Source organism: Myxine glutinosa, chromosome 9 (assembly GCF_964187855.1).
Source record: "Myxine glutinosa chromosome 9, kmMyxGlut1.1, whole genome shotgun sequence".
NCBI lineage: Eukaryota > Metazoa > Chordata > Myxini > Myxiniformes > Myxinidae > Myxine > Myxine glutinosa.
The window spans coordinates 27,309,840-27,325,872 of record NC_136269.1 but is presented as its reverse complement, the minus strand read 5'-3'; the positions used below and the strand labels follow the sequence as shown (position 1 = coordinate 27,325,872).

General features: G+C 58.0%; 2 non-coding genes across 2 annotated transcripts; both read left to right on the top strand.

Moving 5' to 3' along the window:
- Window positions 1-4,606: 4,606 nt before the first annotated feature.
- TRNAK-CUU (transfer RNA lysine (anticodon CUU)) lies at window positions 4,607-4,679 on the top strand. Its single transcript has one exon. It is a non-coding gene; the product is annotated as a tRNA-Lys (tRNA).
- A 5,712-nt stretch (window positions 4,680-10,391) lies between these two features.
- TRNAK-CUU (transfer RNA lysine (anticodon CUU)) lies at window positions 10,392-10,464 on the top strand. The gene has a single exon. It is a non-coding gene; the product is annotated as a tRNA-Lys (tRNA).
- Window positions 10,465-16,033: the final 5,569 nt, after the last annotated feature.

Genomic DNA, 16,033 nt, shown 5'->3' with positions numbered 1-16,033 from the left:
TGAAAATGGCTACCCCGAGCGGCAATATATATTTCAAATTCAAACAGTAAGCCACGCCTCTCAACGGGGCGAGGTATGCAATCCGAGTCACCGCCGGCTGATTACGTCACCGGCCGGTACAAGAGAATTGTGTCCGGTAACCGCTACATGCGCCCCCCCCCCCCCCCCCCCCCAGAATTCACTTGTACAGGGAGAGTCAGTTTGTGGGGGGCCTTAATGACCCGGCCGAAACGACCCCTGGCGATTCGTGTGGGGGTGGGAGGCGGCTTGGCGGCGGATGGTCGGGCGGGGGGCTTGGTCGACGGGGGACGGCCCCGCCGTGGAGGAAGGGCCAAACGTGGAGGTTGATCGAGGTCCAAATGGGCCAGCTTGAGGCGGTCCACAGAGATATGGTCCGGTTTGCCGCCAATGTCGACGACGAATGACATGTCACCCCTCCTCAAGACCCGAAAAGGCCCATCGTACGGCGGCCGGAGCGGTCCCCGGTGCGTGTCGTTGCGCACAAAAACGTACTCCGCTGTACAAAGCGCTGGGGGGACATGAGGTTGAGGACAGCCATGATGAGACGTGGGCACTGGGGCAAATCTCCTGGCGGCCTCCTGGAGGACCGAGCGTTGGCGAGCCACGGACCAGGGGCCGGTGGCGTCGGGGATGAACTCCCCCGACACGCGCAGTGGTTGGCCGTAGACCAGCTCGGGAGTAGAAGCCTGGAGGTCTTCTTTAGGGGCCGTCCGGAGGCCCAATAGCACCCACGGGAGCCTGTCAGCCCAACTGTCATCCTGGAAGCTAGCCCTGAGAGCGGCCTTCATTGAGCGGTGGAACCTCTCGCACAAGCCGTTGGCCTGGGGGTGGTAGGCCATGGTGCGGCGAAGTTTGACCCCCAAGGCCTGAGCGACTGTGCCCCAAAGCTCAGAGGTGAACTGTGGGCCTCTGTCAGAGGAGATGTCCGAGGGGGCGCCGAAACGGGTGACCCAGGTGCCGATGAAGGCCTGCGCCACGTCGGCGGACGTCGTTGACGTCAGCGGGATGGCCTCCGGCCACCTGGTGGTCCTGTCCACCATCGTGAGGAGATGGGTGAAGCCCCGCGAGGGGGGAAGGGGTCCCACCAGGTCCACATTGACATGGTCGAAACGCCGCGTGGGCATGTCGAATGGTGCCAATGGGGCCTGGGTGTGCCGGTGGACCTTCACACGCTGGCAGGCGACACAGGCGTTGGCCCAGTCGCGGACGTCCTTCCGGGGCCCGTGCTAGATGAATTTTGCTGCCACGAGCTTCTGCGACGCTTTCCGGCCCGGGTGGGAAAGGCCGTGGATGGCGTCAAAAACGAGCCGTTGCCATCCAGCGGACACAATGGGACGAGGTTGGCCCAGGGAAACATCGCACAGGAGAACTGTGCCTGTGTCCTTGAAGGGGACGTCGGACAACCGCAGGCCCGTGTCCGCTGTCCGGAGGGCTTGCACCTCGGGGTCGGAGATCTGGTCGGCCGCCATGTGGGCGTAGTCCACGCCGAGGTGGACGGCGCCCGCGACGGACCGGGAGAAGCAATCGGCCACAGCATTGTCCTTGCCCGCGACGTGCCGGATGTCCGTCGTGAATTCGGACACGGCGGTAAGGTGGCGCTGCTGACGAGCAGACCACGGCTCTGAGACCTTGGCCATGGCGAAGACCAGGGGTTTGTGGTCCACAAACGCCGTGAATGGGCGGCCCTCTAAAAGGTGGCGGAAGTGGCGAACCGCCAGGTAAAGGCCGAGGAGCTCACGGTTGAACGTGCTGTATTTGCGCTCGTTAGGGCGGAGCTGCCGGCTGAAGAAGGCCAGCGGTTGCCAAGCCCCGTTAACCCACTGCTCGTGCACGGCGCCCACCGCGTAGTTGGAAGCGTCCGTGGTAAGGGCGATGGGTGCGTCGAGCGCCGGGTGTGCCAGCATGGTTGCGTTGGCGAGGGCCAGCTTAGCGCCCGTGAACACCTCGTCCATCTCCTCGGTCCAGGCGATGTCGTGCTTGGCCGGCTTACCCCTGAGGGCCTCGTACAGGGGGCGCATGAGTTGGGCGGCGCGAGGCACAAACCGGTGGTAGAAGTTCACCATACCCAAAAACTCCTGCAGGGCCTTGACGGAGCGGGGGCGCGGGAAACTTTTAACGGCCTCCACCTTGGTCGGCAGCGGAACGGCCCCGCGCTTCGTGATGCGGTGTCCCAGGAAGTCGACGGCAGCCATGCCAAACTGGCATTACGCCGGGTTGATGATGAGGCCGTGCTGGCTGAGGCGCTCAAAAATCGTGTGCAGGTGAAGGAGGTGCTCCGCCCGGGAAGTGCTGGCGATGAGGATGTCATCCAGGTAGACGAACAGAAAGGTGAGATTGCGCAGCACACTGTCCATCAGCCGCTGGAAGGCCTGGGCCGCGTTCTTAAGGCCGAACAGCATTCGGAGGAACTCGAAGAGGCCAAAGGGTGTAATTACAGCCGTCTTCGGAACGTTGGCCGGCCGTACAGGTACCTGGTGGTAGCCCCGAATAAGGTCGACCTTGGAGAAGATCACCCGCCCCGCCAAACGGGTGGAAAAGTCCTGGATATGCGGCATCGGGTACCGGTCGGGGGTGGTGGCGTCGTTGAGGTGGCGATAATCGCCACACGGTCGCCATCCGCCACCCAGTTTGGGTACGATGTGCAGGGGCGAGGCCCACGTGCTGTTCGAGTGCCGCACAATGCCCAACTGCTCCAGCGCGTCGAATTCCGCCTTTGCCACGGCGAGTTTGGCAGGGTCGAGGCGACAAGCCCTGGCGTAGACCGGTGGACCAGTGGTTGGGATGTGGTGTTCGACGCCGTGTTTGATGGCGACGGCCGAAAACGTCGGCCGCGTGAGGGCGGTGAACTCAGCGAGGAGGCGGGTGAAGTCGTCCGCGGCCGGGAGCGCGCAGGCTAGCTTGGTTGGTGCGGAGCCGCTCAACGAACAAGCGAGAGAGCTGAGGGTCTCTGCGTTGACGAGCCGACGACGTTTTACGTCAACCAAAAGTCCATGGGTGCAAAGAAAACCCGCACCTAACAAAGCCATGGGCACGTTCGCCGTGACGAAATCCCACTCGAAACGCTGGCCCCCGAAGCAGAGTGCGACGCTGCGTGAACCGAAGGTGCGGATAGAGGAGCCGTTTGCGGCGACCAAGGCGGGGCCGCAAAGCGCGGCCTGCTTGTCCTGCCCCGAGGCGGGTATAACGCTCCCCTGAACTCCCGTATCACACAGGAAACGTTGCCCGGACGCGGTGTCCGTAATGAACAAAAGGCTGCCGGAATGGCCGACACTCATGGCAGGAAGTGAGCGCCGGCCTGGTCGTTTCCCGACCCGCCGAAAGTGCACGGTGGGCGACACGTTCTGGCCTTCTGCCCGAACCTGGCGTGGTAGTAGCACATGGTCCGCCCCGGTAGTGGCCGCGGCGCCGGTCATGGCGGCCGCGGCCGCAAGGGGCGCTGAATCGGTCGGACCAGGGTTCCAGGCGGCCGCTCCGAAGTGCCGCCGGCTGAGAAAAATTTGTTGGCTTCCCTAGCCAGGGCGCGAGGGTCCTTGATTGCAGAATTAGCCAAAGTTAAGCGTACCTGCCCGTACCTGCCCGAACAGTATATGTTTTGTATCCCACTGATGGGACGGATCTGGATTCGGACCTGAACCAAAATCTAATCGGTTTGTTCTTGTCAAATACCCAACCCACCCACCAAGTTTTGTCAAAACTCATCCACAACGTTTTGAAATATCATGCTGCATGTCATTTTAGGCCCGATCACTCAATGGTGAAGAATCACTTTAAAAAAGAAAACAAATCCTCATATCCCGGAGTGGAGTGCCCAACAACTGAGCATCAACGTAATAAATAACAGAGCGTTTGGTGGGCACTATATTCACCGTGGTTATGGAGGGACCTCGACACATCTTCCAGATCCGCAGGTCAGCAGCTCGAGCACCCTCCATATCCGCGGGTCAGCAGCTTGTGCACCCTCCAGATCTGCAGGTGGGCAGCTCGTGCACCCTCCAGTTCTGTGGGTCGGCAGCTCGTGCACCCTCCAGATCTGCGGGTCGACAGCTTGTGCACCCTCCAGATCCACGGGTTGGCAGGTCGTGCACCCTCCAGATCCGCGGGTCGGCAGCTCATGGACCCTCCAGATCCGCGGGTCGGTCTCAGCAGTGAAAACGTAAAGAAGAGTGTTAATATTATTTGAAGAAGAAGAAGACGACGTTTTGGTCGCGTATAAACATGCACACAAACAAACAGACAAGCTAACATAACTATATACGTTTGCTCTATCATAATAAGATTGGTATCTCCCGTGATGAAGCTGATTGTGAGGGCCTTTCTCTCTAACCGCAAGCAGGTTGGTGGTCTTTCTGTCTTCTACCGACTCCTCTCTGACCTCGCTCCCCCAGCTCTGTCTGTGCTCTGTCCCCCAAATATTCTTGGAGTCCTTGGAGAGACCTTGGAGACGCACGTATACACACACACACACACACACTCAACAACAACAAGCATTTTTAGGCCATTTTCCCTGCAAGAGCGGGGGTTGGCCTTGCGGTCCCCATGACAATCCACACAAACACATAAACTTTAATTAAATAGGAATACAACTGCCCGGCTAGCTCAGTCGGTAGAGCATGGGACTCTTAATCCCAGGGTCGTGGGTTCGAGCCCCTCGTTGGGCGCATTGTTTTTATGCCTCCACCGACGAAGTGATTATGGCATTATGTTTTCAGGTTTCTTGCCGGTCCATCCCTGATAGGTTTTCGTCAGCACGATAACTTGAGAACGGCAAAAGGGATCCGAGTCAAACTTGGTGAAGGTATGTTTGATGACATAAAGATGAACTGATTTGATTTTGGGGTCAGGAAGTCAAAGGACAAAGGTCAGAGGTCATGTTTGGTAAAAATACTGTCACCGGCATAACTTGTGAACCAGTGATGGGATTCTGACCAAATTGGGAACACTTATGTGGAATGATGTAAAGATGAACTGATTATATTTTGGGGTGAAGAGGTTAAAGGTCAAAGTGTGTAATAGGTCTTTAACTTGAGAACGACTGAAGTGATCTAATTCAAACTTAGTACAGGCATGTATAATGATGTAAAGATAAAGTGATTAGATTTTGGGGGTCCCGAGGTCAAAGGCCAAAGGTCATAGGTCATGTCAGGTAAAAATGTGATAACTTGTGAACATCTGAAGGGATTTAAATTACAACATGGTGCAGGTATGTATAATGATGTAAACATGAACTGATTAAATTTTGGGGGCAATAGGTCAAAGGTCAAAGGTCATGTCAGGTAAAAATGTGCTAACTTTGGGCACAGCTGAATGGATGAAAATCAAACTTGATACAAGTATTATAATGATGTAATAATGTGGGCGGAGGCATATCGGTCGACGTCATGACGTCCAAGAGTGCCGTCCTAGTTCTCATTTCACTCATCTCTTCACGTGGACTCGCAGTCGGGGAGTCGAATGAAAGTCTGCAAGATGGACAGTTCAAACACCGACAGTTATTCCAAATAGTTTTAATTTGGCAAGTGCTTCTTCCTTGTTTGGGGGTTAAAAAGGATGGAGCAATGGAGCATGGACAAACAACCATCGGTGGGCAACCATTGGGCAGGCCAAGATGGACGTTGTGACATCATACGTTTAAGTTCCTCATTTCAATGGAACATTTTAAAAATCATTATTATTTCCTCCGCCACCGAAGGTCAACAGACATGTTGTGGCGGACACGATGGCTCGCTGGCGCGATGACATCATTCCGCGCACCAGAAGGGTGTCGGCCACGCCCGAGGGGTAGGCGTGGCCTCGGGATATACACGAGCCTCACAGCCCCGAGCACAGCAGTGCTGTAGTTTGATCCGTGGAATAAAGACACTTGTGGTTACATCGTTGTTGCTTCCTTTATTGGCAAGACAAGTCATGCGCATAGCACCGCACTACATTGGTGACCTCGACTAGTTCCGCCGACGCTGAACTACAGAACTCGCCATGATGAGCAGCAACGCGGTAGCGGTGAAACTCCCTGAGTTCTGGGAAGCTCAGGCGGAGATATGGTTTATGCAGGCCGAAGCCCAGTTTCAGCTTCGTGGCATAACGGCGGACGAGACATGCTATTTCCACGTCATCGCCGCCCTCGGGCCCGGCACAGCCGCCCACGTCATGTCCGTCCTGCGGAACCCACCGGCCGACCACAGGTACGAGGTGCTCAAGCGTCGCCTCATCGCCACGTTCGGCCTCTGTGAGGCCGAACGGGCCAACCGTCTCCTGGACCTTCCCGACCTTGGCGACACGCGACCATCGGTCTGAATGGAGCACATGCTGTCGCTACTGGGGGACAAAGCACCGGATTTTTTATTCCGGGCGCTCTTTTTACGCCAGCTACCGGCCCAGGTACGCCTCGCGTTGGCCGGTTCCAAGATAAAGGAACCCTGCGCGCTGGCGGTCGAGGCCGACATGTTTTTCGCGGCGTGTGACATGCGGGCGAGCTTCGGTGCGGCCGTCGCGGATCCCGGGGCTGACACTGATGCTGATGCACCACACCTCGTGGATCTCGAGGCTGATGCACACTGCGTGGCCGCCGCCACGCCCCGCCCACCACCACCGTGAAAGCCGCGGCCTCCGCCTTCGCCGCAAACCTGGTGCCATTTCCACGCCAGGTTTGGCCACAAGGCAAGGAATTGTTGCCCGCCGTGCTCCTTCGGCAAGTCGGGAAACTACAAAGCCGGCGCTCGGTAGCGGCCCTGAGCGTCGGCCATTCCGGCAGCCTCCTGTTTGTCACGGACACCTTGTCCGGGCGTCGCTTCCTCTGCGACACGGGCGCACAGGTGAGTGTTATCCCGCCTCCACATCCGACAAGCGAGCCGTGGGTCGGGGCCCCGCGCTGCTTGTAGCCAACGGTACGCCCATACGCACCTTCGGGAAGCGCTGCCTCTCCCTGTGGTTCGGAGGGCAACGCTTTCAATGGACTTTCGTAACCGCCAGCGTGTCCACGGCATTGCTCAGTGCGGATTTCCTGTGTGCAAATGGGCTGTTGGTGGATGTTAAGAACAGGCGCCTCATCCAGGCGGAAACGTTCAGCTCGCTGGCTTGCACGCTGAGCAGTTCGTTGGGCAGCTCCCTGAGCGGCTCACCGAGCGGCTCGCCAAGCGGCTTGCTGAGCGGTCCGATCCCGGCAAGATTGGTTTGTACACTCCCGGCAGCGGACGAGTTCACCCGCCTCCTCGCCAGCTTCCCGGCCCTCACGCGGCCCACCTTCTCGGCGGTGGCTGTCAAGCACGGGGTGGAACATCACATACCCACCGTCGGGCCACCGGTCTACGCCTGGGCACGCCGCCTCGAGCCGACGAAGCTCGCGGTGGCGAGAGCGGAGTTCGCTACGCTGGAGCGGCTGGGCATCGTGCGGCGCTCCAAGAGTGCTTGGGCGTCGCCGCTACACATCGTGCCGAAGCCTGGCGGGGGATGGCGGCCGTGCGGGGACTCCCGCCGCCTCAACGATGCCACCACCCCCGACCGTTACCCGGTCCCTCATATGCAGGACTTTTCCACCCGGTTGGCGAAAATGTCCTGCTTTTCTAAGGTGGACCTCATACGCGGCTACCACCAGGTTCCCGTCCGGCCGGAGGACATCCCGAAGACGGCCGTCATTATGCCATTCGGCCTTTTCGAGTTCCTTCGGATGCCCTTCGGTTTGAAGAATGCGGCCCAGGCGTTCCAACGTCTGATGGACAGCGTCTTGCGCGACCTGGATTTCGTCTATGTCTACCTGGACGACATCCTCGTCGCAAGCGCGTCCTGTGAAGAGCACTTCCGCCATCTCCGCATGCTCTTCGAACGCCTGGTCCAGCATGGCCTGATCGTGAACCCCGCCAAGTGCCGGTTCGGCGTCGCCGAGATCGACCTCTTGGGGCACCGCGTCACCAGGCACGGGGCCATCCCCTTACCAGCAAAGGTGGAGGCGGTCAAGGGGTTTCCGCGCCCCCGCACGATCAGGGGGCTCCAGGAGTTCCTGGGCATGGTGAACTTTTATCACCGTTTCCTGCCCCGCCTCGCCCAGCTCCTGCGCCCCCTGCACGAGGCCCTCCGGGGGAAGCCGGGCAAAGGTGACGTCGTTTGGACCGAGCAGATGGACGCGGCGTTCGCGGGCGCAAAGCTCGCCCTGGTTAACGCCACCATGCTTGCGCACCCGGCGCCCGATGCACCGATCGCCCTCACCACCGACGCGTCGGACTACGCGGTGGGCGCGGTGCATGAGCAATGGGTGCGTGGAGCTTGGCAACCGCTGGCGTTCTTCAGCTGGCAGCTTCGCCCGCACGAATGCCGGTACAGTACCTTCGACCGCGAGTTGCTCGGGCTCCACCTGGCGGTCAGGCACTTTCGCCATCTGCTCGAGGGCCGTTCGTTCATGGCCTTCGTCGACCACAAGCCCCTGGTCTTCGCGATGGCCAAGGTCGCCGAGCCGTGGTCGGCCCGGCAGCAGCGTCACTACAATGTAATCAATCACCCCTGTTTGTCTGTCTCCCTCTTTGTGAGAAGGATATCTCAAAATGTTATTGATTGATTCAGACGAAACGAGAACACCACTCGCAAGAGCACACACCTCCGCCCGGCTGAACAGTATATGTTTTGTATCCCACTGATGGGACGGATCTGGATTCGGACCTGAACAAAAATCTAATCGGTTTGTTGTTGTCAAATACCCAACCCACCCACCACGTTTTGTCAAAACTCATCCACAACGTTTTGAAATATCATGCTACATGTCATTTTAGGCCCGATCACTCAATGGTGAAGAATCACTTTAAAAAAGAAAACAAATCCTCATATCCGGGAGTGTAGTGCCCAACTACCGAGCATCAACGTAATAAATAACAGAGGGTTTGGTGGGCACTATATTCACCGTGGTTATGGGGGGACCTCGACACCTTCCAGATCCGCAGGTCGGCAGCTCGAGCACCCTCCATATCCGCGGGTCAGCAGCTTGAGCACCCTCCAGATCCGCGGGTCGGCAGCTCGTGCACCCTCCATATCCACGGATCGGCAGATCATGCACTCTCCATATCCGCGGGTCGGCAGCTCTTGCACCCTCCAGATCCACGGGTCACCAGCTCGTGCACCCTCCAGATCTGCGGGTCGGCGGCTTGTTCACCCTCCAGTTCTGTGGGTCGGCAGCTCATGCACCCTCCAGATCCGCGGGTTGGCAGCTCGTGCACCCTCCAGATCCACGGGTGGGCAGCATGTGCACCCTCCAGATCCACGGGTCGGCAGCTCATGCACCCTCCAGATCCACGGGTCACCACCTCGTGCACCCTCCAGATCTGCGGGTCGGCAGCTTGTTCACCCTCTAGATCCGCAGGTCGGCAGCTCGTGCACCCTCCAGATCTGTGCGACGGCAGCTAATGCAACGTCCAGATCCGCGGGTTGGCAGCTCGTGCACCCTCCAGATCCGTGGGTCGGCAGCTCATGCACCCTCCAGTTCTGTGGGTCGGCAGCTCGTGCACCCTCCAGATCTGCGGGTCGACAGCTTGTGCACCCTCCAGATCCGCGGGTTGGCAGCTCGTGCACCCTCCAGATCCGTGGGTGGGCAGCTCGTGCACCCTCCAGATCCACGGGTTGGCAGGTCGTGCACCCTCCAGATCCACGGGTTGGCAGCTCGTGCCCCCTCCAGATCTGCGTGTCGGCAGCTCATGCACCCTCCAGATCCACGGGTTGGCAGCTCGTGCACCCTCCAGATCCATGGGTTGGCAGCTCGTTCACCCTCTATATCCACGGGTCGGCAGCTCATGCACCCTCCAGATTCGCGGGTCGGCAGCTCATGCACCCTCCAGATCTGCGGGTCGGCAGCTCGTGCACCCTCCAGATCCGCGGGTCGGCAGGTCGTGCACCCTCCAGATCCGCGGGTCGGCAGCTCATGGACCCTCCAGATCCGCGGGTCGGTCTCAGCAGTGAAAACGTAATGAAGAGTGTGTTCATATTATTTGAAGAAGAAGAAGACGACGTTTTGGTCGCATAGAAACATGCACACAAACAAACAGACAAACTAACATAACTATATACGTTTGCTCTATCATAATAAGATTGGTATCTCCCGTGATGAAGCTGATTGTGAGGGCCTTTCTCTCTAACCGCAAGCAGGTTGGTGGTCTTTCTGTCTTCTACCGACTCCTCTCTGACCTCGCTCCCCCAGCTCTGTCTGTGCTCTGTCCCCCAAATATTCTTGGAGTCCTTGGAGAGACCTTGGAGACGCACGTATACACACACACACACACACACACTCAACAACAACAAGCATTTTTAGGCCATTTTCCCTGCAAGAGCGGGGGTTGGCCTTGCGGTCCCCATGACAATCCACACAAACACATAAACTTTAATTAAATAGGAATATAACTGCCCGGCTAGCTCAGTCGGTAGAGCATGGGACTCTTAATCCCAGGGTCGTGGGTTCGAGCCCCACGTTGGGCGCATTGTTTTTATGCCTCCACCGACGAAGTGATTATGGCATTATGTTTTCAGGTTTCTTGCCGGTCCATCCCTGATAGGTTTTCGTCAGCACGATAACTTGAGAACGGCAAAAGGGATCCGAGTCAAACTTGGTGAAGGTATGTTTGATGACATAAAGATGAACTGATTTGATTTTGGGGTCAGGAAGTCAAAGGACAAAGGTCAGAGGTCATGTTTGGTAAAAATACTGTCACCGGCATAACTTGTGAACCAGTGATGGGATTCTGACCAAATTGGGAACACTTATGTGGAATGATGTAAAGATGAACTGATTATATTTTGGGGTGAAGAGGTTAAAGGTCAAAGTCTGTAATAGGTCTTTAACTTGAGAACGACTGAAGTGATCTAATTCAAACTTAGTACAGGCATGTATAATGATGTAAAGATAAAGTGATTAGATTTTGGGGGTCCCGAGGTCAAAGGCCAAAGGTCATAGGTCATGTCAGGTAAAAATGTGATAACTTGTGAACATCTGAAGGGATTTAAATTACAACATGGTGCAGGTATGTATAATGATGTAAACATGAACTGATTAAATTTTGGGGGCAATAGGTCAAAGGTCAAAGGTCATGTCAGGTAAAAATGTGCTAACTTTGGGCACAGCTGAATGGATGAAAATCAAACTTGATACAAGTATTATAATGATGTAATAATGTGGGCGGAGGCATATCGGTCGACGTCATGACGTCCAAGAGTGCCGTCCTAGTTCTCATTTAACTCATCTCTTCACGTGGACTCGCAGTCGGGGAGTCGAATGAAAGTCTGCAAGATGGACAGTTCAAACACCGACAGTTATTCCAAATAGTTTTAATTTGGCAAGTGCTTCTTCCTTGTTTGGGGGTTAAAAAGGATGGAGCAATGGAGCATGGACAAACAACCATCGGTGGGCAACCATTGGGCAGGCCAAGATGGACGTTGTGACATCATACGTTTAAGTTCCTCATTTCAATGGAACATTTTAAAAATCATTATTATTTCCTCCGCCACCGAAGGTCAACAGACATGTTGTGGCGGACACGATGGCTCGCTGGCGCGATGACATCATTCCGCGCACCAGAAGGGTGTCGGCCACGCCCGAGGGGTAGGCGTGGCCTCGGGATATACACGAGCCTCACAGCCCCGAGCACAGCAGTGCTGTAGTTTGATCCGTGGAATAAAGACACTTGTGGTTACATCGTTGTTGCTTCCTTTATTGGCAAGACAAGTCATGCGCATAGCACCGCACTACATTGGTGACCTCGACTAGTTCCGCCGACGCTGAACTACAGAACTCGCCATGATGAGCAGCAACGCGGTAGCGGTGAAACTCCCTGAGTTCTGGGAAGCTCAGGCGGAGATATGGTTTATGCAGGCCGAAGCCCAGTTTCAGCTTCGTGGCATAACGGCGGACGAGACATGCTATTTCCACGTCATCGCCGCCCTCGGGCCCGGCACAGCCGCCCACGTCATGTCCGTCCTGCGGAACCCACCGGCCGACCACAGGTACGAGGTGCTCAAGCGTCGCCTCATCGCCACGTTCGGCCTCTGTGAGGCCGAACGGGCCAACCGTCTCCTGGACCTTCCCGACCTTGGCGACACGCGACCATCGGTCTGAATGGAGCACATGCTGTCGCTACTGGGGGACAAAGCACCGGATTTTTTATTCCGGGCGCTCTTTTTACGCCAGCTACCGGCCCAGGTACGCCTCGCGTTGGCCGGTTCCAAGATAAAGGAACCCTGCGCGCTGGCGGTCGAGGCCGACATGTTTTTCGTGGCGTGTGACATGCGGGCGAGCTTCGGTGCGGCCGTCGCGGATCCCGGGGCTGACACTGATGCTGATGCACCACACCTCGTGGATCTCGAGGCTGATGCACACTGCGTGGCCGCCGCCACGCCCCGCCCACCACCACCGCGAAAGCCGCGGCCTCCGCCTTCGCCGCAAACCTGGTGCCATTTCCACGCCAGGTTTGGCCACAAGGCAAGGAATTGTTGCCCGCCGTGCTCCTTCGGCAAGTCGGGAAACTACAAAGCCGGCGCTCGGTAGCGGCCCTGAGCGTCGGCCATTCCGGCAGCCTCCTGTTTGTCACGGACACCTTGTCCGGGCGTCGCTTCCTCTGCGACACGGGCGCACAGGTGAGTGTTATCCCGCCTCCACATTCGACAAGCGAGCCGTGGGTCGGGGCCCCGCGCTGCTTGTAGCCAACGGTACGCCCATACGCACCTTCGGGAAGCGCTGCCTCTCCCTGTGGTTCGGAGGGCAACGCTTTCAATGGACTTTCGTAACCGCCAGCGTGTCCACGGCATTGCTCAGTGCGGATTTCCTGTGTGCAAATGGGCTGTTGGTGGATGTTAAGAACAGGCGCCTCGTCCAGGCGGAAACGTTCAGCTCGCTGGCTTGCACGCTGAGCAGTTCGTTGGGCAGCTCCCTGAGCGGCTCACCGAGCGGCTCGCCAAGCGGCTTGCTGAGCGGTCCGATCCCGGCAAGATTGGTTTGTACGCTCCCGGCAGCGGACGAGTTCACCCGCCTCCTCGCCAGCTTCCCGGCCCTCACGCGGCCCACCTTCTCGGCGGTGGCTGTCAAGCACGGGGTGGAACATCACATACCCACCGTCGGGCCACCGGTCTACGCCTGGGCACGCCGCCTCGAGCCGACGAAGCTCGCGGTGGCGAGAGCGGAGTTCGCTACGCTGGAGCGGCTGGGCATCGTGCGGCGCTCCAAGAGTGCTTGGGCGTCGCCGCTACACATCGTGCCGAAGCCTGGCGGGGGATGGCGGCCGTGCGGGGACTCCCGCCGCCTCAACGATGCCACCACCCCCGACCGTTACCCGGTCCCTCATATGCAGGACTTTTCCACCCGGTTGGCGAAAATGTCCTGCTTTTCTAAGGTGGACCTCATACGCGGCTACCACCAGGTTCCCGTCCGGCCGGAGGACATCCCGAAGACGGCCGTCATTATGCCATTCGGCCTTTTCGAGTTCCTTCGGATGCCCTTCGGTTTGAAGAATGCGGCCCAGGCGTTCCAACGTCTGATGGACAGCGTCTTGCGCGACCTGGATTTCGTCTATGTCTACCTGGACGACATCCTCGTCGCAAGCGCGTCCTGTGAAGAGCACTTCCGCCATCTCCGCATGCTCTTCGAACGCCTGGTCCAGCATGGCCTGATCGTGAACCCCGCCAAGTGCCGGTTCGGCGTCGCCGAGATCGACCTCTTGGGGCACCGCGTCACCAGGCACGGGGCCATCCCCTTACCAGCAAAGGTGGAGGCGGTCAAGGGGTTTCCGCGCCCCCGCACGATCAGGGGGCTCCAGGAGTTCCTGGGCATGGTGAACTTTTATCACCGTTTCCTGCCCCGCCTCGCCCAGCTCCTGCGCCCCCTGCACGAGGCCCTCCGGGGGAAGCCGGGCAAAGGTGACGTCGTTTGGACCGAGCAGATGGACGCGGCGTTCGCGGGCGCAAAGCTCGCCCTGGTTAACGCCACCATGCTTGCGCACCCGGCGCCCGATGCACCGATCGCCCTCACCACCGACGCGTCGGACTACGCGGTGGGCGCGGTGCATGAGCAATGGGTGCGTGGAGCTTGGCAACCGCTGGCGTTCTTCAGCTGGCAGCTTCGCCCGCACGAATGCCGGTACAGTACCTTCGACCGCGAGTTGCTCGGGCTCCACCTGGCGGTCAGGCACTTTCGCCATCTGCTCGAGGGCCGTTCGTTCATGGCCTTCGTCGACCACAAGCCCCTGGTCTTCGCGATGGCCAAGGTCGCCGAGCCGTGGTCGGCCCGGCAGCAGCGTCACTACAATGTAATCAATCACCCCTGTTTGTCTGTCTCCCTCTTTGTGAGAAGGATATCTCAAAATGTTATTGATTGATTCAGACGAAACGAGAACACCACTCGCAAGAGCACACACCTCCGCCCGGCTGAACAGTATATGTTTTGTATCCCACTGATGGGACGGATCTGGATTCGGACCTGAACAAAAATCTAATCGGTTTGTTGTTGTCAAATACCCAACCCACCCACCACGTTTTGTCAAAACTCATCCACAACGTTTTGAAATATCATGCTACATGTCATTTTAGGCCCGATCACTCAATGGTGAAGAATCACTTTAAAAAAGAAAACAAATCCTCATATCCGGGAGTGTAGTGCCCAACTACCGAGCATCAACGTAATAAATAACAGAGGGTTTGGTGGGCACTATATTCACCGTGGTTATGGGGGGACCTCGACACCTTCCAGATCCGCAGGTCGGCAGCTCGAGCACCCTCCATATCCGCGGGTCAGCAGCTTGAGCACCCTCCAGATCCGCGGGTCGGCAGCTCGTGCACCCTCCATATCCACGGATCGGCAGATCATGCACTCTCCATATCCGCGGGTCGGCAGCTCTTGCACCCTCCAGATCCACGGGTCACCAGCTCGTGCACCCTCCAGATCTGCGGGTCGGCGGCTTGTTCACCCTCCAGTTCTGTGGGTCGGCAGCTCATGCACCCTCCAGATCCGCGGGTTGGCAGCTCGTGCACCCTCCAGATCCACGGGTGGGCAGCATGTGCACCCTCCAGATCCACGGGTCGGCAGCTCATGCACCCTCCAGATCCACGGGTCACCACCTCGTGCACCCTCCAGATCTGCGGGTCGGCAGCTTGTTCACCCTCTAGATCCGCAGGTCGGCAGCTCGTGCACCCTCCAGATCTGTGCGACGGCAGCTAATGCAACGTCCAGATCCGCGGGTTGGCAGCTCGTGCACCCTCCAGATCCGTGGGTCGGCAGCTCATGCACCCTCCAGTTCTGTGGGTCGGCAGCTCGTGCACCCTCCAGATCTGCGGGTCGACAGCTTGTGCACCCTCCAGATCCGCGGGTTGGCAGCTCGTGCACCCTCCAGATCCGTGGGTGGGCAGCTCGTGCACCCTCCAGATCCACGGGTTGGCAGGTCGTGCACCCTCCAGATCCACGGGTTGGCAGCTCGTGCCCCCTCCAGATCTGCGTGTCGGCAGCTCATGCACCCTCCAGATCCACGGGTTGGCAGCTCGTGCACCCTCCAGATCCACGGGTTGGCAGCTCGTTCACCCTCTATATCCACGGGTCGGCAGCTCATGCACCCTCCAGATTCGCGGGTCGGCAGCTCATGCACCCTCCAGATCTGCGGGTCGGCAGCTCGTGCACCCTCCAGATCCGCGGGTCGGCAGGTCGTGCACCCTCCAGATCCGCGGGTCGGCAGCTCATGGACCCTCCAGATCCGCGGGTCGGTCTCAGCAGTGAAAACGTAATGAAGAGTGTGTTCATATTATTTGAAGAAGAAGAAGACGACGTTTTGGTCGCATAGAAACATGCACACAAACAAACAGACAAACGAACATAACTATATACGTTTGCTCTATCATAATAAGATTGGTATCTCCCGTGATGAAGCTGATTGTGAGGGCCTTTCTCTCTAACCGCAAGCAGGTTGGTGGTCTTTCTGTCTTCTACCGACTCCTCTCTGACCTCGCTCCCCCAGCTCTGTCTGTGCTCTGTCCCCCAAATATTCTTGGAGTCCTTGGAGAGACCTTGGAGACG